The sequence below is a fragment of the Oncorhynchus mykiss genome, chromosome 3 (genome assembly GCF_013265735.2).
Source record: "Oncorhynchus mykiss isolate Arlee chromosome 3, USDA_OmykA_1.1, whole genome shotgun sequence".
Lineage (NCBI taxonomy): Eukaryota > Metazoa > Chordata > Actinopteri > Salmoniformes > Salmonidae > Oncorhynchus > Oncorhynchus mykiss.
In genome coordinates, this window is record NC_048567.1 from 38,376,879 (window position 1) to 38,403,798 (window position 26,920).

The 26,920-nt window shown below is 43.0% G+C and overlaps 1 protein-coding gene across 1 annotated transcript in view; it reads right to left on the reverse strand.

Annotated features, from left to right (window-relative positions):
• LOC110519945 (Krueppel-like factor 12) overlaps nt 1–24,410 on the reverse strand; it is a 137,491-nt gene extending 113,081 nt beyond the window's left edge. The window contains exon 1 of the mRNA XM_021596836.2: nt 24,218–24,410. The gene's annotated coding sequence lies outside the window, so the exon portion shown is untranslated. The remainder of the gene's footprint in view (nt 1–24,217) is intronic.
• Between the last annotated feature and the right edge of the window lie 2,510 nt (nt 24,411–26,920).

The following is a 26,920-nucleotide window of genomic DNA, read 5'->3' on the forward strand; positions in this document are numbered from 1 at the left end:
TAAAAATAATTTATTATCATCAATACCATTCATTCTGTACAACTCATAATTTCCATACAAACTCAAATAGTGGTATTTTAATTTAAACAAAACAAAAACCGCAAACAAAACCTCAGGGGAGCATCTTCCCTCCCCGTCATCCTACAAACTACCTTTCCCTATCTCCCCGTCCCTAATCTATCCCCTTACAAATCTAAATGACACCCAGCCCTAAACCCCCCTTCCACCTCTCCCGGGCAGCATGCTGCCCCCACTTCCTCTCCTCCCTCTTCATCCTCCCCCTCAAATCTCCTTCCACCCTCCTCACTATCCCTTCCACCCCCCAATCTCTCCCTGTCTTCACCATGTTCTGCCTGGCTTCCCACAGCCCCTGTTTAAAGAGACTCATGAGAAGCCAGAGCAGAAACCTGTCCCTATCCGTCCCTCTCGCTCTCCCTACACCTCTCTCTAACCTGGCCCACGTCAATACAAAATCCCCCCTTACCAAACCTAACAACACCCGTGCCCTAGCCCATACTACTCCGGCAAAGGCACAGTCCCAAAAGACATGGCGCACAGTCTCCTCCCTGCCACAAGAAGATCTTGGACAGGTGGGGGATTGCACCAAACTATACCGGTACATGATGGAACGTACCGGCAAGCACTTATGGAGGCTCAACCAATTCAGGTCCTTGAGCCTGTTGTCCAGACCCCGCGCCTGCACTCCCTCCCAGACCACTTCCGAGATGCCCACTACAGGCGCCGGACTCCCTGCCTTTCTGACCTCCTCGTACAGGTGCCTGTGATCTAAACCTACTCGGGCAACTTCAACCTCAGGGTGCTCACGCAGCCACTTGGCCGCATGACCAAAGTGCCACGGCAGCTGTTCCGCCCGAGGACCCGTGTTAGACCACACCATTACGCTTCTCGCCTGATACGAGAAGAACACCCGCAGGAGGTAACTGGACGGGTGTATCACTGGATGAGCAAGCTCCGTTAACAAGAAAGAAACAAAAATTGCGTCCAGCTTGAGGGGGAAATGTGGTACCCCCCTACCTCCCTCCCCGATGGGACAAAGCATGCGTGCCCTGGCGACCCACTCGCACCTGCCACTCCACATGAACTGAAACACAAGCCTCACTAGAGGCCTCCTCAGACTAGCCGGCAATGGGTAGATGTACGCCAAATACAAAAGAGACGGCAACACATCCACCTTTAGAACCAGGACTTTGCCCATAAAAGACAAATACCTACCCTTCCACATTGCTAGCTTCCTCTGTACCACTGCGATACGCATGTTCCAGTTTAGCGTCGCTGAGCCGGAGGTCTCAAAATGGACCCCGAGAATCCTCAGGGCCCCCTCACAGAGAGATAACCCCCCGGGCACATCCGTTCTACCGCGCCATCTTCCGAAAAACTTGACGGAAGACTTTGCATGGTTCAGAACTGCTCCCGACGCTCGGGTGAAATCCCCAAAGATGGCAAGGGACCTTGTCAGGCACGAGTCCTTGCACAGCAGCAAGGAAGTGTCGTCGGCGTACTGCGTCATCTTAACACGCAGCCCACCACTTCCAGGGATCAACAAGCCTTCCACCCCTGTGTCTGCCCTAATGGCAGCCCCCAGAGGCTCCATGTACAGAACGAAGAGGAGAGCCGAGAGTGGGCACCCCTGCCTGACCCCAGACGAGAGGTCAAAAACGTCATCCAAGTGACTATTTACACTAACTCGGCACCCCGATCCGACATATAATGTACGAATCCATCCTATGAACTTCTCCCCAAATCCTAATCGACCTAACACTCTGAATAAAAATGATCTATTCACGCGATCAAAGGCTTTCGCCTGATCTAGCGCTGCTACCATTAAAGGCAGTCCTCTATCTTCAACCCAAGCGATGGAGTCCCTGATTAACTGTAGGTTCCATCTAATAGAGCGGCCCTCTACCCCGCACGTCTGATCCTCATGGACGACGTAGGGAAGGGCTGTGCGCAACCGGTCTGCTAAAACCTTTGCAAGTAGCTTGTAATCTACACACAGCATGGTCAACGGCCGCCAGTTGCCAAGGTCTGTTACTTCCCCCTTCTTATATAAAAGTGACAGCACACCAACAGCCATTGATCCCCCCGGGACCCCCGTCTCAAGGATGGCCTTCAAGACTTCGAGGACCACTGGTCCAAGTATACCCCAAAACTTGAGATAAAACTCAGCCGGCAGCCCATCTATCCCAGGCACCTTCCCTTTTCCCATCCTCCTAAGAGCGCTCTCAACCTCTTCTAGTGAGATCTGGGCCTCCATCACTTCTCTAATGTCCTCCGGCAACCGCCTGGACAAGTGTTCTAAAAACACATTTCCCTGCTCTACATCTATTTCCCTTTCCTTAAATAAACCTTGGAAATGATCAGTTGTCACCCTGACCATATCCTCTGGTTCTCTAACTATACTACCATTTTCTTCCCTAACGCCATGCATTACCTTCCTACTCTGTCTGGCCCTAACCGACTTAAAGAACATAGCAGAACAAGTCTCATTGTGTTCTAGAAAGCCACTATGCGCACGCTCCAGGAAAGCTCGAGCCTTCCGCTCCTGCAACTCCCTGAGCTGCGCCTTTATGGTTGCGGATCTCTCCCAGTCAAACGACCCGCCGAGGTTGCCTGCCTCGTACTCAAGTTCAATTAACCTTTGGATACGATCCACCTCCCTCCTCTCCTCCCTTTTTTTCCTCTTGCAATACCCTATTATAAAAGCTCTAATCCTCACCTTAACTAATTCCCACCACTCTAACACCCCCTCGCACATGGACCGGAGACCCTCAAGCCTCCAAAAGAAACCATAAAACCCGTCAACAAAAGCCTGCTCCTCCAGCACATCCCGATCTAGCTTCCAGTACCCCCTACCAAAGAGGCAGACTGGCGACCCCACCTGCAGGAGCACCCCGTCGTGATCCGAAAAGAAAACAGGCAACAGCCGCCCAGACAACTTACCCAAAGACCTGGGTACAAAAATATAGTCGAGCCTCCGCTCAACCCCCCTGGAGTTGCGCCATGTAGGACCGTCCATTTTCGGAGTAGTGTGCAGACCACCATCTACCAGACCATGGCAAGCCATTAGCCTGGCAATGGCGCCTGCACTGCTATCCCCCCCTCTTCCTAAATCTGTATTAAAATCCCCCCCTATCACTAATTTCTTATTTGTGACACACAGGGGCATCAGACAGTCCACCATCTCCCTCCTGTCTGCCACCACCTGTGGTCCATACACCACCACTAATCTAAAATTACAATCCCTTATCGTGACATCCACCCCTATAACCCTCCCCTGCATTACCACAAAATAATCCTCCACTTTAACCTCCCTGTGCCCACACAAAATCCCTACCCCCGATGAGTGCACCCCCCCAACACCCCAAACCGACTCCCCCTTGTCCCACTCCCTCTTAAACCTATTAACATCCCCTCCATCCCTCAGGTGAACCTCCTGTAAAAAACAAAAATCAAACCCCACACCCTCCAAATAACTAAAAACCGCCCTCCTCTTAACACAATCCCTTAAACCCCTTACATTTAAACTAACAAAAGTAAAATCAGACCCCATGAAAGAATAAAATAAAAACATGTAATACACTCAAATTCTAAACCCAGACAGAAAAAAACAAAAACAGGAGACTCACCCGATGCTCCCCTGCTCCATATCTACCGGTGATGACACCATCTGTACTCCCAACATCCCCCCCTCTTCCTCCATCTCACCAACCCAGGATGCAGGAATAGTGTTTGGCTCCGGGGTGCCCTGCACCCTGGGTCTACCCCCACAATCCTCCCCCTCCCCAGTGCTGCAGCTGGATTGGAAAAAATTCAGGGAGGCTGAGTCCCCAAACAAAAAACTCCCCACCTCCTCCTGTACCCAGTCCTGAGTCCTGTTAGGTGTGTCCCCACCCAACAGATATTGAGAGCCTGTGGCAACCAGCAGCAACCCAGAGGTTTCTCCCACCCCCATCACTCTCTTGGCCATCCCCTCCCTCTCACTGTCGGCCAATCGCTCCCTCCTCTTCATTCTCTTCTTTGGTGATGACGGCAGTGGAGAGATACCAACCCCCCCCCGCCAGCTCCTCCACCATACCCCTCATCTCTTCCACCAGGGCACATTCCCCCCAGTCCACTTGCTCTTCCACCGTCTCCTTCTCCACCACTCCTCCATCGCTTTCTTCTCTCTCATGCTCCTCCACTCGGTTGCCGTCTTCCGCCGCTTTTCCTGGTTCTCCTACTCCCGTGCCTTCCGTTTCCTTCTCTCTTCCTTCCGCCGCTTCTTGCTCCTCCTCCTTCCTTGTGGCCTTCCCCTCTGGACCTGTACTCTGATCATGAGGCGTGCTTCCTTCCCCTCCTCTTCTTCCCCCATCCCCCGCCCCTGCTCCCCCCCAGCCGCAGACACATATGACCGCTGACGGGCCGGGCACCCCCGCCACAGGTGTGCTGACGAGCCACACCCATGGCACGTCTTAGGCTTGTCACAATCCCTCGCCTCATGATCCTCAGATGCACAAAATCTGCATTTTCTTGTACTGCATGAGGCGAATATGTGACCGTAGGCCATACAGCGTCTGCAAAATGGGGGCTGACGTGCATAAAAAAACGTCCCCCTGTCAGCCCCTAGGGAGAACATAGCAGGAGGATGGAGGTAGCCACCATGTCCCTTTGGGTCCTCTCTGAGGAGGGCCTGGAAACCTCTCCTCCCAGTCTTTGAGGTGCCTTGCTGTCTTTGAGGTGCCTTGCTGAGGAGACGTTATCCATATATCTCCCCAGAAAAGCCCTCACCTCTTCGTCCTTAACGTAAGGGTTGTAAATGTTGACAGTTACAACCCTAAAATTATTCTTCGCCAGGCTTGTTATTTCGTAGTGGCACATCGGCCTCTCACCTCCCACTGCTCTTGCCCTTCTCAGGATATCATCGTGTTTTGCCTCTGTATATAGTGCCACGTCGTATGCTCCCTCCAACAAGTTGCCTTGGAAACAAAACACGTCCTTCACCGTCAGCTTTAGAATCCCCATCAATATTATCCTTCCAAAAGATTCCCGTCCTAAAGGCTCCATCTCCTTTTCCTTCCAAGCAAACCTAATCGTGTTAGCCAGCCCAATCCCAGGGACCGACCGTGTTGATGTATTTAGCACCATCTCCGCAAGGAGAATGGCGCTCGTTCTCTTCTCTTCCAAAACAAGTGAAAAGAAAAAAACAAATGACTGAGCCTATCTGGTGCAAACAAACACAGAGACAGGAACAATCACCCACGAAACACTCAAAGAATATGGCTGCCTAAATATGGTTCCCAATCCGAGACAACGATAAACACCTGCCTCTGATTGAGAACCACTCCAGGCAACCATAGACTTTTCTAGACAACCCTTCTAACCACAATCCCATAACCTACAACAAACCCCTAGACAAAACACACCACATAAATAACCCAAGTCACACCCTGGCCTGACCAAAATAATAAAGAAAACACAAAATACTAAGACCAGGGTGTGACAGATATGTTTTAAATTCTCATAAAAGTGTGGTAAATTTGTAAATGATTCTGTCAAAAATATATTTTTTTCAAAACAAGCTGTCCAGTTACTTACTACTCTGCCCCTCATTGACTGGCAGCAAGTGGGATGGGAACATTGATTTGATTGGGAAGCTCATGGGAACATTGATTTGATTGTTTTGCCAGCTAATGGCTATGAGGGGAACTGCCTCAATGAAATCTCAGTGATTACATATAATACAAAATAACAGCACAAAGTAAATAACCATCCTGGGGTTCTCAAATGTGCATTCAGTTCAGAACTTCTAGGTCTGCTCTAGTCTCTCTAGCAATATGTCTCTCTCGCCATACGGCTTACCTCTGCATGTGAGACTAGATCTGCTCTATCAGGTACAGATTGTGCTAAAGCAAAAGGCAAATTTTAAATAACTAGTAAATAAATTATCATAACAGTTATGGGAGCCTGGGACTTGATAAACCAGATGTCTACATCCAACAAGAGGGATACACTAGCTGCAACCTTCTCCTCGCGGATCAGGTAGTACAAAAAAGCATGAAGAAACATTGATAAATTATTTGGTAGATTTTTTTTGTCAAATTAACCAGTTATCTACCTTTGATAAACAGCTAGCTACTGTAGCTATAGCTAGCTGGTGGCTTGCAAGCAAGTTAGCTCCCATGCCAATTTCAAGTCCTTCTGACTAACTCGGAAATATTACGCTATTTCAGAACGAAAGTTAACTGGCTATCACATCATGCTTTATGACATTATATTAGCTGGGTATCCCCAGTTAGATAGTGTTCTCCCTCGGATTTGTGAGCTGGCTGTTTATTCTAAATGGTATAATCTAATCTGTTCTAAACAGTGGCAGCATGTGCAGCGGTGGTCATTTGGTTTTTGACACGCAAAAGTTAAAGGTGTATTTATGCTGACATTCAAATGTACACATCCCTTTATATATCCTCTCAAACTACATGCTGCTTTTGTTGACAACTCCAACCACCTTGCGCCCCGGGTTTTTGCCAATCAGCGGCCGCCACTACTCTCACCATTGGCCTTTACGTCTCCCCTTGGTCCAATTGTCTACTTTACCTGAGTTGTTGTTCATTATTGGTAAAAGCTCTCTCACATACCAGAGGAGGACATAGGTGTGAAGAGTGTTTATGATATGCTTCTTTGCTGATTGGAGGCTGGGTAGTCAGGATGACACTTGAAGTGAAAGTACAGCCCATTAACCTAGTCACTTAATATGCACACTCGCTCCAGAATGGGAAAAATATCATTTCTAATTTATTCAGCTAAGTTCAGTTATAATCTTTTCACTATAAAATCAAATAATATAAAATAATGGCACTGGCCTTATAAGCATATATTGTCAGCTAAATGAACAAGCATACAGCCAATGGCATGGAGCATAGCCAGATAGCCAGATACAATAGGCTAACTCATATTCTGTTCTTCTGAAATACATTTTGTTCATATCATAATATTTCTTTAGACCTGACTAAATTACATCGTTAATTCATTGTGATGGTGTATAAACCTCTTGAAGCTAGGGGGCACTATTTTTAAGTTTGGAAATATAACGTCCCCAAACTAAACGGCCTATTTCTCAGGACCAGAGGCTAAAATATGCATATAATTGACAGATTAGGATAGAAAACTATTGTCTGTGAGTATAACAAAACTGATACTGCAGGCGAAACCCTGAGAAAAATCTAACCAGGAACTGGCCTCTATTTTGAAAACTCCATGTTCCATAGCCTCCCATTGCTCCATTTAAAGGGATATCAACCAGATTCATTTTCCTATCGCTTCCTCAAGGTGTTAACAGTCTTCAGACATAGTTTCAGGCTTTTATTTTGAAACAATTTGCCAGAACGATAACATTGCGTCAAGTGGTCACATGAGTTTTGCTCGCGCAACAGAATTTGGACAGCTATTGTTTTTCCCTATCCTACTGTTAAAGACATTTGCGGTTGATATATTTTCCATTATATATTTTAAAAACAACCTGTGGATTGATTATAAAAAACGTTTGACATGTTTCTGTGGACATGATGGATATTATTTGGAATATACATCTGCGTTGTCGTGACCGCTCTTTCCTGTGGATTTCTGAACATAACACGACAAACAAACGGAGGTATTTGGATATAAAAATCATATTTATGGAACAAAAGGAACATTTGTTATGTAACTGGGAGTCTCATGAGTGAAAACATCCGAACATCATCAAAGGTAAACGATTAATTTGATTGCTTTTCTGATTTTCTGATTTTCGCTACCTAGCTACTTAATGCTTAGTGTACATCATGTTTTGTTATGCTATCGATAAACTTACACAAACGCTTGGAGTGCTTTCGCTGTAAAGCATGATTTCAAAATCTGAGATGACAGGTGGATTAACAAAAGGCTAAGCTGTGTTTTGCAATATTGCACTTGTGATTTCATGAATATGAATATTTTTTTGTAATATTATTTGACTGTGGCGCTATGCTATTCAGCGGTTGCTGATTACAATTATCCCGCTTAAGGGATGGGTACCGTCAAGAAGTTAACTTCTTGGATATAGGGGGCGCTATTTAAATTTTTGGATGAAAAACGTTCCCGTTTTAAACAAGATATTTTGTCACGAAAAGATGCTCGACTATGCATATAATTGACAGTTTTGGAAAGAAAACACTCTGACGTTTCCAAAACTGCAAAGATATTGTCTGTGAGTGCCACAGAACTGATGCTACAGGCGAAACCAAGATTACATTTCAAACAGGAAGTGCCCCAGATTTTGAAGGCACTGTGTTCCAATGACTCCTTATATGGCTGTGAATGGGCCACGAATGAGCTTACACTTTCTGTCGTTTCCCCAAGGTGTCTGCAGCATTGTGACGTATTTGTAGGCATATCATTGGAAGATTGACCATAAGACACTACATTTACCAGGTGGTCGCTTGGTGTCCTCCGTCGCAATTATTGCGTAATCTCCAGCTGCAGTACTTTACCGTTTGCTACTGAGGAGAAACCCAACTGCCACGAATGATTTATCATCGAATAGATATGTGAAAAACACCTTGAGGATTGATTCTAAACAACGTTTGCCATGTTTCTGTCGATAAAATGGAGTTCATTTGGAAAAAAGTTTGCCGTTGTAATGACTGAATTTTCGTTTTTTTTTCTTAGCCAAATGTGATGAACTAAACGGAGCAAGTTCTCCTACACAAATAATATTTTGGGAAAAAAAACATCCGAAGTTCTTCAAAGGTAAATTATTTTATTTGAATGCCTTTCTTGTTTTTGTGAAAATGTTGCCTGCTGAATGCTAGGCTTAATGCTATGCTAGCTATCAATACTCTTACACAAATGCGTGTGTAGCTATGGTTGAAAAGCATATTTTGAAAATCTGAGATGACAGTGTTGTTAACAAAAGGCTAAGCTTGTGAGTGAATATATTTCTTTCATTTCATTTGCGATTTTCATGAATAGTTAACGTTGCGTTATGGTAATGAGCTTGAGGCTATGATTACGCTCCCGGATACGGGATTGCTCGACGCTAGAGGTTAAAGGCACAGTCAACTTAGTGTATGTAAACTCCTGACCAACTGGAATTGGGATTGCTATCATTTTGTAAAGGTTGAAGAGTCTATTGTCCTGCTAGTAGCCCATCATGGCTTTTATATAATTATAATGCAGGGTTAATAATAATAATAATAATAATGATAATAATTGTTGGATAACAGATCGGGTCTCGAACTCATTAATAGGCGGCTTCTATCGTCAATATGCTTTAAATGCTATATTATCAAAATGTTTAAAGTGCGTGTGGGCGATGGAGAGAAACAAAATGGTGCAGTTCGAGGCCATGAGGCGGAGAGTGATGCGGGCGCTGGAGATAAAATAAATGAGTCAAAAAATGTAAAGGAAAAATAAAGCTTGCAACACGCATCTGATTATTCAATATGAATAGGATTTATTTTGTTTATATTCTTCATTGTAACCACATAACAAATACACCATGAGCAGATTAACTTGGTCAATACAGTCAAAACATTTATTTATTAAAGACTATCAGACTGAAAACACCTACATTAATTAACAAATAGTCAATTTAACATTTTTTTTTGTTAAATTGACTTATAGTCAATTTGTGCCACAGTTTAGAATACCAATATATCAGCGTTCTAACTCCCCCTTACCACCAACTGCCACTAACAGTCGTGGCATAATTTCAAAACTTTTAAAGGAAGAACCAATGTAGGTAGCAAGCTAGCCAATGTTAGCCAGTTTGCTTGGGTGCATGATTGCCGTTGTGAAGTCAGAACGTTCGGATTAACCCTACTCATCGGCCAGAGCGTCCAGTGTGCACTCTGAACGCTCTGAAAGCGAAACGCTCAGAATTTACGAATGGACAATCTGACAGCACAGTTGCAGTCACCAATGCTTTGGATAACATAACAGCCTAACCAGCTAAGCTAATGTTAGTGAGCTGTTCTCTCATTTGTGTCTGGAAGAAGCTAGCAAGTTAGCTTGGGTGCTTGACTGCTGTTAGTACAGTGCTCGGATCAACCCTTAAAGAGATGGGTGGGGCTAAAGCTTCACACACACACACACAAACACACACACACACACACACACACACACACACACACACACAGACACACAGACACACACACACACACACACACACACACACACACACAGTGAGAAACTCATGTCCTCAACACTCCTCAGTGCCTGGTCTATTTCTGCATAGGGGATCCTGTGTCAGTAATGCTGCCAGGATGGGGTTGATGAGGTCGCCGGATGCAGCTCAATTCCAATGACTGTTCACACAGACTGAAACACAACCACACACATGCAGGCATACACAAGAACACACACACATACATCTAAACAGAACTCACGTACTGTAAAATCAAGCCAAAGGTCTGCTGTTGCCATTATTATACAAGTGTAGTAATGTTGTCATCACAATGTAAGAACACATTATCTATAAGCTGTTTTTAAATGTTGATTGCCTTTTCATTATATGCTACTACTCACAACACCCCAAACAACCCCTGTATTTTCAGCCATATTCTGTTCTTTACTGTCTGCAACATAAAGTGTCCATGCATCAAAACACTTACGTGCCTGGTAAGAATAGAATAACACCAATTCTCTTTCACTTTCAAAGGTCAGACTGTGTTTAGTAGCAGTGCAGCCGTTACAACAGCCTATGGATATCTAACCACCTCTGCCTCTCATGTCTTGTCAAATGGTTGGAAATAGAGAACTCCTCTTCAGATTTGAGGGTAACAGAGTCGTTCCACGAAATGGATGCCTTTTGGACATGCAAACTTTTGAGAAATCGACTTTCAACATTCAATTGCATGGAGGATATGTTTAGGGTTAAGGTTAGGGTTAGGGTTAACCATTCGTAACTGTTATTTAAAAGCATGTTTGAGAAAAATACAACATTTTCTCCTTGTTTAAGTGTCCCTTGTACAAATAAACACACAGTGTATAATATCAAACAGATAAAGTTTGGGCCCATTGGGCCTCTAAAATGGTTGACGCTAACAGGGATGAGGTTTTAAGTGAAGATCGGCCATTACTCCTCATGTGGTGAAGAGCATTGCACCACATGGTGTTCATGAAATTAGGAATTATACATACAGTATGTTCCACACAAGTTTAATCAAATTCAAGTTTTCCTAAGATTAATTGAGCGAACAGGGATGACGTGTCGAGCTCAACAACCTCAGTTAAAGATGTGCAAAAGACCCAAACAATGTCACCTGCTGTGAATCATTTCACTTGGGGAATGGTACATTATTTGAAAGAGGTAAATTCTTTGCATAACAGGGTTGACCTTAACACGAGGGACAGATTTAAATGTCTCACTAATCACATGAAATTAAATAATAAAAGCAGCAAAAATAACTAGGCCTTCACAATGATGGTGAAACTTAGATTTTTATAAAATTAAGTGGGTTGAAATCTTCCTAGAAGTGACACAGGGTTGATGGAGGGACATGACAAAATGCTGAATTTTGGCACTTCAGCAAGCCTTTATTCATATTAAAAATCTGATTTATTGATGCTCCATGTGGTATATATGAAAGTGCACTTCATTTCATCTAACAGGCTTTTAAAATTAAATATTGGTTCATAACTTCTACTTAAAATATCAAAAGGGCACCCATTTCATAGAACAACCCAACTAAGTCAGAGTGAAAGTAGGAGTCAAATGTTTTTCTGTCGTGTGTGTGTGTGTGTGTGTGTGTGTGTGTGTGTGTGTGTGCATGCGTGCTATTGTTGTCACATCTGTATGTGTTGTAAGTTTACTCACTTCTTGTTAAGTCAGTCTGGCTTCCTGGGCCCGACTCTTCAGTTCCCCGTCTAAATCTGTCTGCTACAGTATACACACACTCCTGTGACCTCTGCTTGCACCCACCCTGCCCTGTGCTGCGCTGCACTCATACACATACATGCGCACACGCACACATGTGCTGCTGTCTCTAGACATCAGAGTTCCCTGGGTGAGTAGAACAATGTACACTACACTTAACATATACATACGCACATATGCTGTACACACACATCTCACACTAAGTAGCACTAAGGGAAACCCCTGTTTAACCACTAAGTGAATACTCTCAACACACAGACACACACACAGCACTCCTGAAAGAGGTTGCAGCCTGATGTCTGATTGCATCATGTGCCTCAGATCTGGCGGCGAAACAGCAAAACAAACTGTGCTCATGGCAGTGCCGTTTTAAGTGTTCACTATTGGAAAAAGCATACGTAAGATTCACCAGATGCAGTCAAAGAAGTATTGAAGTGATTTTGAAAGACTACTGATTTGAGTGATCATGATTGTAGATGAGGTGTGCACAGCTCACTGGTTTCAGTTCCATAGAGAGCATGTCGTTCCGTTTCAATCCTTAACCATGACTGAATGGTCGGACATGTTGAAAAACAAAATAGGATGGCCCTTGTGGAACCCCCCAACACACACACAGGCACGCAGACACACACACATACAAAGGCACACATGCACACACCCTTCCCCCCACATAAACGTGCAGTGGTGTCCGCAGCTGTGTTAAAAATAAATCTATAAAAAAATTACTCAGTTGCTCTGTCTCTCTCCCTCTTCAATTCAAAAAATGTTTTAGTGGCATGAATGAGAATATTATATAAATTAACAATATGTTTGAGCAAGAGTTATACATATCAACAAAAACAAGGATACATGGAAAATAAGACACCAGCAACAATTGAGAAATTAAATCTAAAGATGCTCACATGTATGACATGCCCGGAGCTATTGTCTCTCTTATATTATGGCAGGCCAGGACATCATCTGCAGCCATATCCACTTTCTGTATGTTTTCTGCTAACAAAATGAAGATTCTCTCCACAGGCAGTTAAAGAAATAATGCAATTATTTCTTAAAATTAGTAGCAGGAAGTGCTGCTCATTCTCTACTTCACCCAACCCACAGTGCTTACATAGACTTTCTTCTCTGGCCTTCCATGTTTTTTTATGGTGTCCTGTCTCTTGCTATTTTGTGTGTTTTTTTTGTGCTGATCTCAACTTTTTCTGTAGATTTCCTATGACTGAAAAGAGCTTCTGGACATCAGAACAGCGATCACTAACCTCAATTTGGATGAAGATTTCTACTGCAACGAGTCGGCGACGCTGGACATACTGCTCACCCCGGACCAGGCCCTAATCCCAAAGACTATTAAAAGTTAAAGACTGCGCAAGAGAAGCCGATAAAATAATCAGAACAAATAATCCGCCTTTACTCTCCGTTACATTGGGGAACATACAATCACTGGAGAACAAACTGGACGAGCATCATCTGAAACTAACCTATAAACCGGGGCCTGAAGGATTGTAATATTACATGTTTCTTGGAGACGTGGCCGAACAAGGATAATATACATCTAGCTGGTTTTTCTAGGTATCGGCAGTGTCAAACGGCAGCGTCAGGTAAGATCAAGGGAGGAGGTGTGTTTCTTTGTTAACAACAGCTGGTGCATGATCTCTAATGTTAAGGAATTCTCGAGGTTCTGCTAACCTGAGTTAGTATACCTCATGATAAGCTGTAGAACATACTATTTAACAAGATTTTGAAGAAAACTGAGGTTGGTGGCAGTTTAACGGGGGAGAATGGGCTCGTGGTAATGGCTGGAGCGGAATTAGTGGAATGGTATCCCATTCTAGCCATTATTATGAGCCATCCTCAGATTTTTCACCTAGTCAGCTCGGGGATTCGAACGAGAGATCTTTCGGTTACCGGCCCAAAGCTTTTAAACGCTAGGCTACCGGACTCTTAGGGTACTGGGCTATAAGGAAACAAGAAAATGCTCACCTAGAGGCGGCACTACTAGTGGCCGGTGATTTTAATGCAGGGCAACTGAACTCCGTCTTAACTAATTTCTACCAGCATGTCACCTGTGCAGCTAGAGTAAACAAAACTCTGATCACCTTTACTCCACACACAGAAACGCATACAAAGCTCCCCCTTACCCTCAATTTGGCAAATCTGACCATAACTATATCGTCGTGATTTCTGCTTACATGCAAAAACTCAAACAGGAAGTACTGGTGACGTGTGCAATACGGAAGTAGTCCGATGAAGTGAGACTGAAGTGAGACTGTTTTGTCCCCACAGTGACTTTCTCATGATGCCATGTAGATTGTGAAGGGCACCAGTCCCTCCTGCAGCAAAGCACACACACTACATGATGCTGCCACCTCCGTGCTTCATGGATGGTGTTCTTCGGCTTGAAAGCCTCCCCCCTTTTCCTCCAAACATAACGATGGTCATTATGGCCAAACAGTTCTAGTTTTGTTACATCAGACCAGAGAACATTTCTCCAAAAAGGATGATCTGTGTCCCCATGTGCAGTTGCAAACCGTAGTATGGCTTTTTTTGGACGGTTTTGGAGCAGTGGCTTCTTCCTTGCTGAGCGGTCTTTCAGGTTATGTCGATATAGATACTTTTGTACCTGTATCTTCACAAGGTCTTTGCTGTTGTTATTATTTTTCTGAGGTCTTAGCTTATTTCTTTTGATTTTCCCATGATGTCAAGGAAAGAGGCACTGAGTTTGAAGGTAGGCCTTGAAATACATCCACAGGGACACCTCCGATTGAATCAAATGATGTCGATTAGCCTATCAGAAGCTTCTAAAGCCATGACATCATTTTCTGGAATTTTCCAAGCTGTTGAAAGGCACAGTCAACTTATTGTATGTAAACTTCTGACCCACTGGAATTGTGATACAGTGAATTATAAGTGAAATAATCGGTCTGCAAACAACCTTTTGCAAAGACTACTTGTGTTATGCACAAAGTAGATGTCCTAACTGACTTGCCAACACTATAGATTGTTAAGAAGACATTTGTGGAGTGTTTGAAAAATGAGTTTTAATGACTCCAACCTAAGTGTATGTAAACTTCCGTGTATGACTCATCTTGTACTGACACAAATGATTGATTGTGGGAGCTGTAGTGTTAGATTTCAGTGCAGCTTTTGATATTATTGACCATAACCTGTTGAACATTTTATGGCTTTTCAACCTCTGCCATATCATGAATTCAGAGCTATTTATCTAATCGAACCCAGAGTTGTTTTTTTTTAATGGAAGCCTCTCTAATTTCAAACATATGGGGTGTGGTGTACCACAAGGCAGCTCTCTAGCCCCTCTACTCTTTTCTATTTTTACCTAAACAAATTCTGTGTGTCAATGTATGCTTATGAGTCAGCAACCACAGCTAATGAACTCTTAACAAGGAGTTAGTTGCAGTCCGTTTTGGATTGAGCATTGTATTTGTTACAAATCATTATCGAAGAGACACGACCGGTTCTGATCTTCATTGTAATCAGAGGGCTAATATAAATACTATGCATGCCAGTCTCTATTGGATAAGAGTTGAGGAGAGACTGACTGCATCACTTCTTTTTATATGAAACAATGTATTAAATTCCTAATTGTTTACATAGTCAAATCCAATTAGAGGCGTTTGCCTCTGCCCTTCTCTTTAGAGACTGTGCGGGAGTTATTTCCCGCACAGAGCATGATCCTGAGAAGGAGGACAAACTTAGTGACGATTAGAAATCTTCTCTTTATCGTTCCAGTCCAGACCAGGGAAGCTTTCAAAATCTTAACTCTAGCTGTTTGGTCCGAAACAGATTCACAAATCATAGGAATTTGTCAAGCTATGAAGACATTCTCCCCCTATGAGTCTAGCGTTGCTATGCAACAGTTGCCTTGGCAACATTTCTCCCTTATGGCTAAAGCTAGTGTGAGAACCATGCTAACAACAAACGTTTTTGTATAAATCTGAAGAAAAACTGCACCCTTACCCACAACTTCTTTGCTAGATTCATGATAGTGTTGTTAGACAAAGCAAGGAAAGTGAACTCTGTGAAGCATTTATTTGGGATGCAATCTGAGGTGCAGTTACCTCTAATGAACTTATCCTCTGCAGCAGAGGTAACTGGGTCTTCCTTTACTGTGGCGGTCCTCATGAGAGCCAGTTTCATCAAAGCGCATGATGGTTTTTGCAACTGCACTTGAAAAGTTCTTGAAATGTTCCGTATGGACTGACCTTCATGTCTTAAAGTAATGATGGACTGTCATTTCTCTTTGCTTATTTGAGCTGTTCTTGCCATCATATGCACTTGGTCTTTTACCAAATAGGGCTATCTTCTGTATACCACCCCTACTTTGTCACAACACAAACGCATTAAGAAGGATAAAATTTCACAAATTAACCTAAGGTACACCTGTTAATTGAAATACATTCTAGGTGACTACCTCATGAAGCTGGTTGAGAGAATGCCAAGAGTGTGCAAAGCTGTAATCAAGACAAGGGTGGCTACTTTGAAGAATCTCAAATATAAAATGTATTTTGATTTGTTTGACACTTTTGGTTACTCCATTATTCCATATGTGTTATTTCATTGTTTTGATGTAGAAAATAGTAAAAATAAAGAAAAACCTTGAATGAGTAGTTTTGTCCAAACTTTTGACTTGTACTGTATACACACATGCAAACAGACTTATACACTCAAATGCTTACTCAAGTTAGCACGTTCACTTCAACACACACACACACACACACACACACACACTGACTGACTGACTGCATGAAAACAGACAATACTGTACCAAGGAAAACATTCCTAATCACTGACTCATTATATGAAATCTTACTATGCCTATTTTTAAAAAGGGGGGGAAATCACTTCCCCTAAGTTTGACTCATTCCAGCAATCATACTACACTTAAGAAAACTAGCAGCTGTGTTTACTTCAGTTGCTTATGCACTCTCTCTCGTTATATCACTCTCTTTCTCTCCCCTTTTCCCTCTCTCCCTTGCCCCTCCACACAAATGCACAGTTTCTCTTAAACCACTGTTATTCTCATTTCATTTTCAGCTAATACAGTCTCTGTGGTTTAGCGACTTAATTGAAGGAGTTATGGTCCATAACATGAACATGCATTTACATGGCTGTGGCCTTGTTAAAACTAAACCAGGGCTACGTCCCAATAGTACCCTATACCCTTTATAGTGCACTACATTTTATAGTGCACTATATAGGGAATCGGGTACCATTTGGGATGTACACAAGCTCTGGCATGCCAAAGGCTCTTCAAATGGATTCCACATGTTGTTTGCATAATCCCCCCCCCCCCCCCCAACACTTGACCTACAACTGGAATCAATGCTCACACTGATCTGTACGGCATCCGTGCACAAGGCTGCTGAAGTTAGCTGTGCAGTATGTATGTAGCTGGTTTTCTGAAAAATACAACAGAGTTGCAAGCAGTTTCGTAGAATGAACGTGAATAACTCGGCAGTTAACACCTTGGACCTGTTCAACTAATCTTCAAAATGGTGTCTCTTTCTTTTTATCTCTCTCATTCCTTATTTTTCTCTCTCTTTCTTTCTTTCTTTTTCCTTTCTTTCCCTTCCTCCCTCCCTAACTTCCTCACTTAATCATCAGTCTTACATAGTCTGATTAGTAAAAAGAAGAGTCATGGCCTCCCAAGTGGTTCAGCGGTCTAAGGCAATCCATCGCAGTGTTGTGGCATCACTACAGCCTGGGTTTCGATCCTGTGTCACAACTGGCCGTGACTGGGAGTCCCATTGGGTGGCGAACAATTGGAGCAGCATCATCCGGGTTTGGCCGAGGGGGCTTTACTTGGCTCATCGTGCTCTAGCAACTCCCTGTGGCGGGCTGGGCACCTGCAGGCTGAATAGTGTTTCCTCTGACACATTGTTGCAGCTGGCGGGCTGGTGTTAAGAAGCACGGTTTGGTGGGTCATGTTTTTGAGGACACAACCTTTACCTCTCCTGAGCTCTTTGGGGAGTTGCAGCGATGAGACAAGATCATAATTGGATATAATGAAATATGGGAAAAAAGGAAGAGTTCCATTCATATAATTTTGACCGATATAGTCACGTCAGATCTGTGATTACTTCCACAGTATAGGAACTGTGGGTGTCATCATTCCTAGTCACCTCTGGACAGGTTTCCCAAAAGCATCTCCCGGATAAGTTTGGGAAAACGTTTGGGAAACAAACTGGGCCCAAGCCAGGCCGAGGATCCTTATTAACCAGGAAGCCCCTAACTTTTTAACCCAAACATTGAGGATTTCGGGGGAATGGATGAGAACGTAATGTGCTATGTTTTTCACACATTATTTATGTGTAAATATGTTGTTTTATATAGTTCTTCAGTTCTTTTTAATGTCATTTAGTTTTTCTCAGAGGGTGGCTGAATATCTGTTGTAGAAGTTGTTTTCTTTTTATTCCATGCACCATGGCTAGACTGAGGTCGTTCAATGTATGCTTTGTTGTTTGTCCTTGATTGTCACTTTTCTGCTATCTGTTGCAGAGTTCCATAATGCATTTAATGCATTTTGTCTATGTCTGATTCCACAAAAAGTGGGCTAGCACTCTCACTCTTCCTCAGTCCAGTCCATAACTAACACACTGGCCCAGAAAATTAGAGGATTTCACACTTATCTGACAAGAGAATCTGAAGATGATGCTAATGTTTCTGCCTGTGTCAACAAACATAGCAAGACCCTCTACTTTTACCCCCTTCTTCTACTCCACCTACTTATGTAGGGGGGGGGGGGCTACGTAAGTAGGTTTTGGGGTATCTGTACTTCACTTTATTATTTATATGTTTGACAACTTTTACATCACTACATTCCTAAAAAAAAAAAAATACTTTTTACTCCATACATTTTGCATGACACCCCAAAAGTACTCGTTACATTTTGAATACTTAGCAGCACAGGAAAATGATCCAATTCACACACTTATCAAGACAACACATTGTCATCCCTTCTGCCTCTGATCTAGCGGACTCACTAAACACAAATTATCTTTTGTAAATTATGTCTGAGTGTTGGAGTGTGCCCCTGGCTATCCATAATCTTTAAAACAAGAAAATGGTGCCGCCTGCTTTGCTTAATACAAGGAATTTGAAATGATTTATACTTTAACTTTGACTTTTGGTAAATAAGTATACTTTAGACACATACAACGCCCTCTCTGTGCTCAGGGGCCATCACATACACAGATGGAAACAGGCCAGGGCCATCCCACAATGCACACTACGTGAGGGGGGAGCATTCCCCTCTTGCCTCTCCCCTTACGCCTCTGCCCTTCGCTCAACGTAGTCGGATTCTTGCCTCCACCAGATGAGATAATCTACTACATACTGTGCTCTACAGTATACAAACATTAATTAATCCAGATTACATGCATTAATCCAGATTACATTCATTAACAGGTGTCTGCTATTGGATGAGGTTAGTTAACCTCTTTTACTGTCTATTCAGGGTTAGGGCTAAAATATGGGTTAGAAGTAACTTTTTAAAGGGATAGACCTAGGGATAGGGTTTAAGGTTTGTTTGTTTTTCTGCAAAAAACAGTATGGGTTTACAGCTCTCCTGCTCTTTTAAGCCTCGCTGTGGCCATCTGCGAGTACTACATACCATGCCAGGCTCAATCTGGGATAGCAACTGCGTCAGATCTACAAATCACCATTAGCTGCTAAGCAATGAGATAGACCCATCCATGTGGTTTGCAACTCAGTGAACCTGTGCAACATATGCTCAGTTAATAGCCTACAAATGAACAGAGGTCACATGTATCAAAGTACACAGCAGCCATTTAGAATGAACAAAATAGTGTAGAAATTAATCTGTTCCATGAAAATGTGGAAAAAATAATCATAGTTGGCATGCCGATCTGTTTAAATCGTATGTTAAACTGTAATCTTCCCCAAACTTGAAACTCACGAGCTGCCTATGGTCTCTACCATTACACCCACTATTACACCACACGCACAGGAGGTGCTCACCAAGTAACCATAACCTTGTTAATATCAAGTTACCTGAGGTAACGCCAGCTCATTGCTAACACCAGTGAAGCTTGCATTGTGATGCAGAACAATGGGCTGGGAATAGAACGTTCGGAAGGAGAGAAGGTGCTCAATAGAACTAATAGGAGCCCACAGGGTGAAAACGGCCTAAAATAAGGCCTGTTTTTCCGCTATTACTTCAAAACTATGGCAAGCAGCTGGAACACATGTTAATATTATGAAACTGAACTCCATGGCGGATGCAATGAAGTAATTTTCATCAGAAAACAGCGTTCTTAAAAACTTAATCTGTCCAGCCTATTATGACAATGTACACAGAACAAAAATATAAACGCAACATGCAACAATGTCAAAGATTTTACTGAGTTACAGTTCATATAAGGAAATCAGTATATTGAAATACATTCACTAGGCCCTTATTTATGTATTTTACATGACTTGGTCAAATATTTACCTTAAAAAAAGTAGGGGCGTGGATACAAAAAAAACAGTTAATATCTGGTGTGACCACCATTTGCCTCATGCACCATTTGCCCCATCTCTTTCACATAGAGTTGATCAGACTGTTGATTGTGGCCTGTGGAATATTTTCCCACTCCTCTTCAATGGCTGTGCGAAGTTGCTGGATATTGGCGGGAACTGGAACACGTTATCATACACGTCAATCCAGAGCATCTCAAACATGCTCAATGGGTGACATATGTGTTGAGTATGCAGACCTGGAAGAACTGGGACATTTTCAGCTTCCAGGAATTGTGTACAGATCCTTGCGACATGGGGCTGTGCATTTTCATGCTGGAACATGAGGTGATAGTGGCAGATGAATGGCACAACAATGGGCCTCAGGATCCCATCACGGTATCTCTGTGCATTCAAATTGCCATCGATAAAATGCAATTGTTTTTGTTATCCGTAGCTTATGCCTGCCCATACCATAACCACCCCACCACCATGGGGCACTCTGTTCACAAAGTTGACATCAGCAAAACCCTGCCCACACGACTCCATACACACTGTCATCTGCCCAGTACAGTTGAAACCAGGATTTATCCATGAAGAGCACAGTTCTCCAGCGTGCTAGTGGCCATCGAAGGTGAGCATTTTGCACACTAAAGTCGGTTACGATGCCAAACTGCAGTCAGGTGAAGACCCTGGTGAAGATGACGAGCACACAGATACGCTTCCCTGAGACAGTTTGTCCAGACATTATTTGGTGGTGCCAACCCACAGTTTTATCAGCAGTTAAGGTGGCTGGTCTCAGATGATCCCACAGGTGAAGAAGCCGAATGTAGAGGTCCTGGGCTGGCGTGGTTACACATGGTCTGTGGTTGTGTTGGACGTAATGCCAAATTCTCTAAAACAATGTTGGAGGCAGCTTATGGTAGAGAAATGAAAATTCAGTTGTCTGGCAACATCTCTGGTGGATATTCCTGCAGTCAGCATGTCAATTGCACGCTCCCTCAAAACTTGAGATATCTGTGGCATTGCATCATTTTCTTGATATGCCACACCTGTCAGGTGGATGGATTTTCTTGGCAAATGAGAAATGCTGGCTAACAGGGATGGATGTAAGCAAATTTGTGCACAACATTTCAGAGAAATAAGTGTTGTGTGCGTATGTAACATTTCTATGATCTTTTATTTCAGCTCATGAAACATGTGACCAACATTTTACTTGTAATGTTTATATTTTAGTTCAGTGTATGTTGTCTTAGAATACTGTACGTGTAGCATTCCATAAGATTACATCTGTCAACAACGGTTCCAATTTCTGTCACTGTTATTACACTGTGTCAGGCAGATGATGCCATAGGTGGCAGGATCCTGTAGAGCAATTATAATTGGACTGGAATGAACCCTGTAGACCGTTACACTGTTGCTGGCTTCATGTGCTAGTGGGACACAGGAAACTGGGAACTGGTAAGTCCGATATGATTGTGTTCAAGTTCCTTTGAAGTTGGAACAATTCTTCAACCAATAAAATTTTAGCTAGCCTGCTTAACGTTGACAATATGAACAGACTAGTTACCTTATCCATATTGATAAGGTTGTAATTTTCAAAAATGTTAAAGGTGAAAGGTCAGTAGTGAAACATCACAACTCTGCAATTTGGGTAACAACATGTACTCAAGAGTTTTCCACTTGTAATTCTGACTTTGGAGGGTCATTGTAGTGAAATGTCCCACTGGGAAGTAAGAGCTTTTGATAACTCCGATAGCACGTGAACTCAGCAAAAGTCTGTTACTGATTGGACAAGTAGACTGCTGATTGATTAGATGTGGCTGTGTCAATTGCTGATAGGTACTTTTTAATTGATTAGACAGATAGACTGGGTCCGCTGGTGATTGGACAGATAGACTGTGCTTGTTGCTGATTGGTCATTTTTAATTGACTATCTAGGCTGATCTCTATATATCTATTTGGTGTGGAACTACTAATAGCAGTCTAGAAAGGAAATCAAAATATACTCAAGGTAATAGATTGATAGCGGTGGCGGGATTACAAACTTGGTCAAATGGTCATAAACCTAATTTCATTTTCAATTTGTATTCTATTATATTTTCTCCAAATCATTGAACGTGATCTACAGTATGTCTTTGTTCCATAACATTCAGTAACCTATGTGAAGTACATAACTTTGGGCCAGTTTCCCAGACAGAGATTCAGCCTTTTTCTGGACTAGAAAGGTATTTCAATGGAACTCTCCATTAGGCGTTAGATTTTGGTTCCAGGATTAGGCTAAACGTTTGCCCAATACTATGTTGTGTATAAATGTATGTAATATTTGCAATAAAAATATATAGATTAAATATGAGTTTTAATAAATTTGACAATTATGTTCAGTGTAAATGCTAAGGCACGTAATTTACCCCCTCTAAAGTGTACTATTGCTGAGTGAAAGGGGCCCATGGTAAATGGATTTAAAGTGAAAGTTGAAATGAGCTCTAATCTGGCTCCATGAATACCCTTGAGCAGCACACACACACACACACACACACACACACACACACACACACACACACACACACACACACACACACACACACACACACACATATATATACACACACCCCGTGGCTGTCACAGTGTTGAAGGCAGGGACGGGGCCTCTCTCCAGCACAGGGGTAAAGTCACGCAGGTCAGTACTCAGTTTCCACATCAGACCCAGGAACAGGGGCCAGAGTCTCCAACTCCCTCCCTCCCCAGTCCCCTGGGGGGCCCCTCCTTGCCTTTCCCTGACCCCCAACCCCCAGTGTACAAATGCCTTTGCTGACAGCTCTGGCCCAGTCCTCTGTAATTGAAAAGAACAGGCCAGGGCCAGCCCCCAGCCACCCCACCGCACATCCCCCACTCAGCCACCCTCCCATAGCCCTGCCTGTGTTGAGTTGAGCCTCTGAACCCAGTGACAGACACCCATCAATACCAATGATTATTACCCCTCTGGAAGTCAGAGTCACTGCCGATGACATCCAAGACACCAGCCATGCAACACCCGCCCAACGCATATACGTATACACACACATACTAACACACACACACACACACACCTCCCCCTCAGTGTCCTTCCTCTGCTACCCGAGCTTCTGAATGTTTAACCCATTGCGAACAGCCCTGTCTCTCTCTGTGGTTCTGCTGCTTCTTTACGGGAGGCAAACAAGGCTGTCCTACACACACACGTACACACTCACTCACAGAAACACACAAGCAGCTATCACATGCAAAAAAAGCTGTGACAACCAGCAAACTTTTTGGGCAATTCCTAAGGAGTTTGGATCCTGCACTATTTCTCCTGACAGTCTACCATTTTACTGTACTCTCACCCAAATCTTCACCAGCTAATTTAGTAAAAACTATTTCTCAAACACAGAAGAAAAAACAATGACTTCAAACTATAGACCACTATTGCGTTAAAACAAGCTAAAGCACTGCCAAGAACACATGACAGAGGTTGAAGCAGTATTTAAATGCATCACAACCTGTGGTTATGCTGATGTCTACAGTCATTCCTCATTATAATCATCTCACAGCTTGTGCATTCACATCGAAAATAGGTGTTACAAGTCCAGTCCCTAGCAGTGTTACACTGATTCAGTTTCCTTCTGACAGCAACCCAACACAATGGCATGCATGGTCAGCCAGCCAGCCAGTGTGCGGTAGGTACCTAGGTAACAAGGAGTTGTCATATGTGGTTCAGCTATGACAGCTGAACCACACACACACACACGCACACTTAGACACAATCCCACAAAGATGACAAATGAGAACCACAGCATGAGAAGAACAGGAGTAAAAATGTGCACAGACCTTGTCAGAAGCTGCAGAGCCGTAGAAAACAGTTCTCTTCTCCAGTCCGATCTCTCGCTCCCCTCTCTCTCTCTCTCTCTCTCTCTCTCTCTCTCTCTCTCTCTCTCTCTCTCTCTCTCTCTCTCTCTCTGTGTGCACAGCTCCCTCCCCTTCTGTCGCTCAGCTGCTGAGCTCTCACAGTTCTCAGGAAATGAATGGGGAGCTGCACAGAGAACTGTTGTACTTGCAAATGACTTAGCCTGCCCGCCCATGTCACATGATCAGCTAAATGTAGGGTGGGCCAGTGGGTGGAGGCTTCATAAGCAATGGGAAGACAATATACTCTAAGCTTGAACAGCATGCATCGAATTACACAGGGCCCCTCGTGGGAGGTTTCCAACACTTCCGTGGTCCACTCAGGCAGCCAGGCAGGCAGCGTTCTCTCTGTCAATTTAATTCCAATGAAAGGGCTTCATTGCCATTGGAAACATATGTTTACATTGCCAAAGCAAGTGAAATAGATAAGTAACAAATGTGAAATAAACTATCAGAAATTAAAAGTACACAGTACACTCACAAATGTTTCAAAAGAATAGAGACAATTCAAATGTTATATTAATCAAGGATGGTAAAGCACTCCCTGTGATCGCTCAAGATTGACGTCGAAATTGGACATCTATTGATGTCCTGAGGACGCCGGGAAATGTCTTCAAAAACCAGCCACTAGGGGAAACAGGGAGTGCTTTTACCATCAAGTAGGCTTGGGTAATCCCATGACTTTGGATCAGAAGGTTGTGTTTTCAATCCCAGTCATGGACACTGGTTTTGTATTTTTTGTTGTAACCCATTTGGAATAAGTGTCTGTGTGGAATAAGTGTCTAAACTACCCTATCCCAAAACTTAACCCTTACCTTAACCATTCGGAATGAGTGTCTAAACTTAGTGTTTTAACCCTATCCCAAAACTTAACCCTTACCTTACTCTTGACTTTCTAAATTTGACGTGTAGAGAAATAGAATGTGAAAGTGTAGCAGGATGAACGACACAGAGCAGCAGGAGCAACAAAAACACTTTGAAATTTGACATTTGGAGAACATTGATGAATTCTGCAGTGAGACTGTGAGAGTTGGTTGATATTATGGCTATGGACAGTGTTGTAAATATGTGCAAATAGTTGAAGTACAAAAGGGAAAATAAATAAACATAAATATGGTTTGTATTTACAATGGTGTTTGTGCTTCACTGGTTGTCCTTTTCTTGTGGCAACAGGTCACAAATATTGGTGATGTGATGGCACACTGTGGTATGTCACCTAATAGATATGGGAGTTTTTCAAAATTGGATTTGTTTTCAAATTCTTTGTGGGTCTGTGTAATCTGAGGAAATACAGTGCATTCAGAAAGTATTCTGATCCCTACGCTTTTTCCACATTTTGTTATTCTAAAATTGATTAAATTAATTGTTTTCCTCACCACAGCTACACACAATACCCCAATATGAAAAAGTGAAAGCAGGTTTTAAGACATTTTTGCAAATCTATTACAAATAAAAATCAGAAATAGCTTATTTACATAATTCAGACCCCTTGCTATGAGTATACAATTAAGCTCAGGTGCATCCGGTTTCCATTGATCATCCTTGAGATATACAACTTGATTGGAGTCCAACTTTGGTATATTCAATTGATTGGACATGATTTGGAAAGGCATATATGTCTATATAAGGTCCCACAGTTGACAGTGGGTGTCAGAGCAAAAACCAAGCCATTAGATCGACGGAATTGTCCATAGAGCTCCAAGACAGGATTGTGTTGAGGCACAGATCTGGGGAAGGGTACCACAAAATGTCTGCAGCATTGAAGGTGCCCAACAACACAGTGGCCTCCATCATTCTTAAATGGAAAAAGTTTGGAACCACCAAGACTCTTCCTAGAGCTGGCTGCCCAGCCAAACTGAGCAATTGGGGGAGAAGGGCCTTGGTCATGGAGGTGACCAATAACACGATGGTCACTCTAACAAGCTCAAGAGTTTCTCTGTGGAGATGGGAGAACCTTCCAGAAGGACAACCATCTCTGCAGCACTCTACCAATCAGGCCTTTATGCTAGAGTGGCTAGACAGAAGTCACTCCTCAATAAAAGGCACATGGTAGCTTTTGAAAAAAGCAAGCAACGCTCCCCATCCAACCTGACAGAGCTTGAGAGGATCTGAAGAGAAGAATGGGAGAAACTCCCCAAATACAGGTGTGCCAAGCTTGTAGTGTCAAACCAAAGAAAACTCAAGGCTGTAATCGCTGCCAAAAGTGCTTCAGCAAAGTACCGAGTAAACGTCGGAATACTTATGTAAATGTGATTTTAACATTTATTTTTTAATACATTTGCAAAAATGTATTGTAAACTTGTTTTTGCTTTGTCATTATGGGGTATTGTGTGTGGATTGATGAGTCAAAAAAATATATTTTAGACAAGGCTGTAACGTTACAAAAATTCAAGGGGTCTGAATACTTTCTGAATACACTGTATGTGTCCCTAATATGGTCATACATTTGGCTGGAGGTTAGGAAGTGCAGCTCAGTTACCACCTTATTTTGCAGGCAGTGTGCACATAGCCTGTTTTCTGTCGAGTGTCAGGTCTGCCTACAGCGGCCTCTCTTCATAGCAAGGCTATGCTCATACTCAAAATCAACGTTTTTTTTCTGTCAGTCACAGTGGTCAACTATTCTGCCAT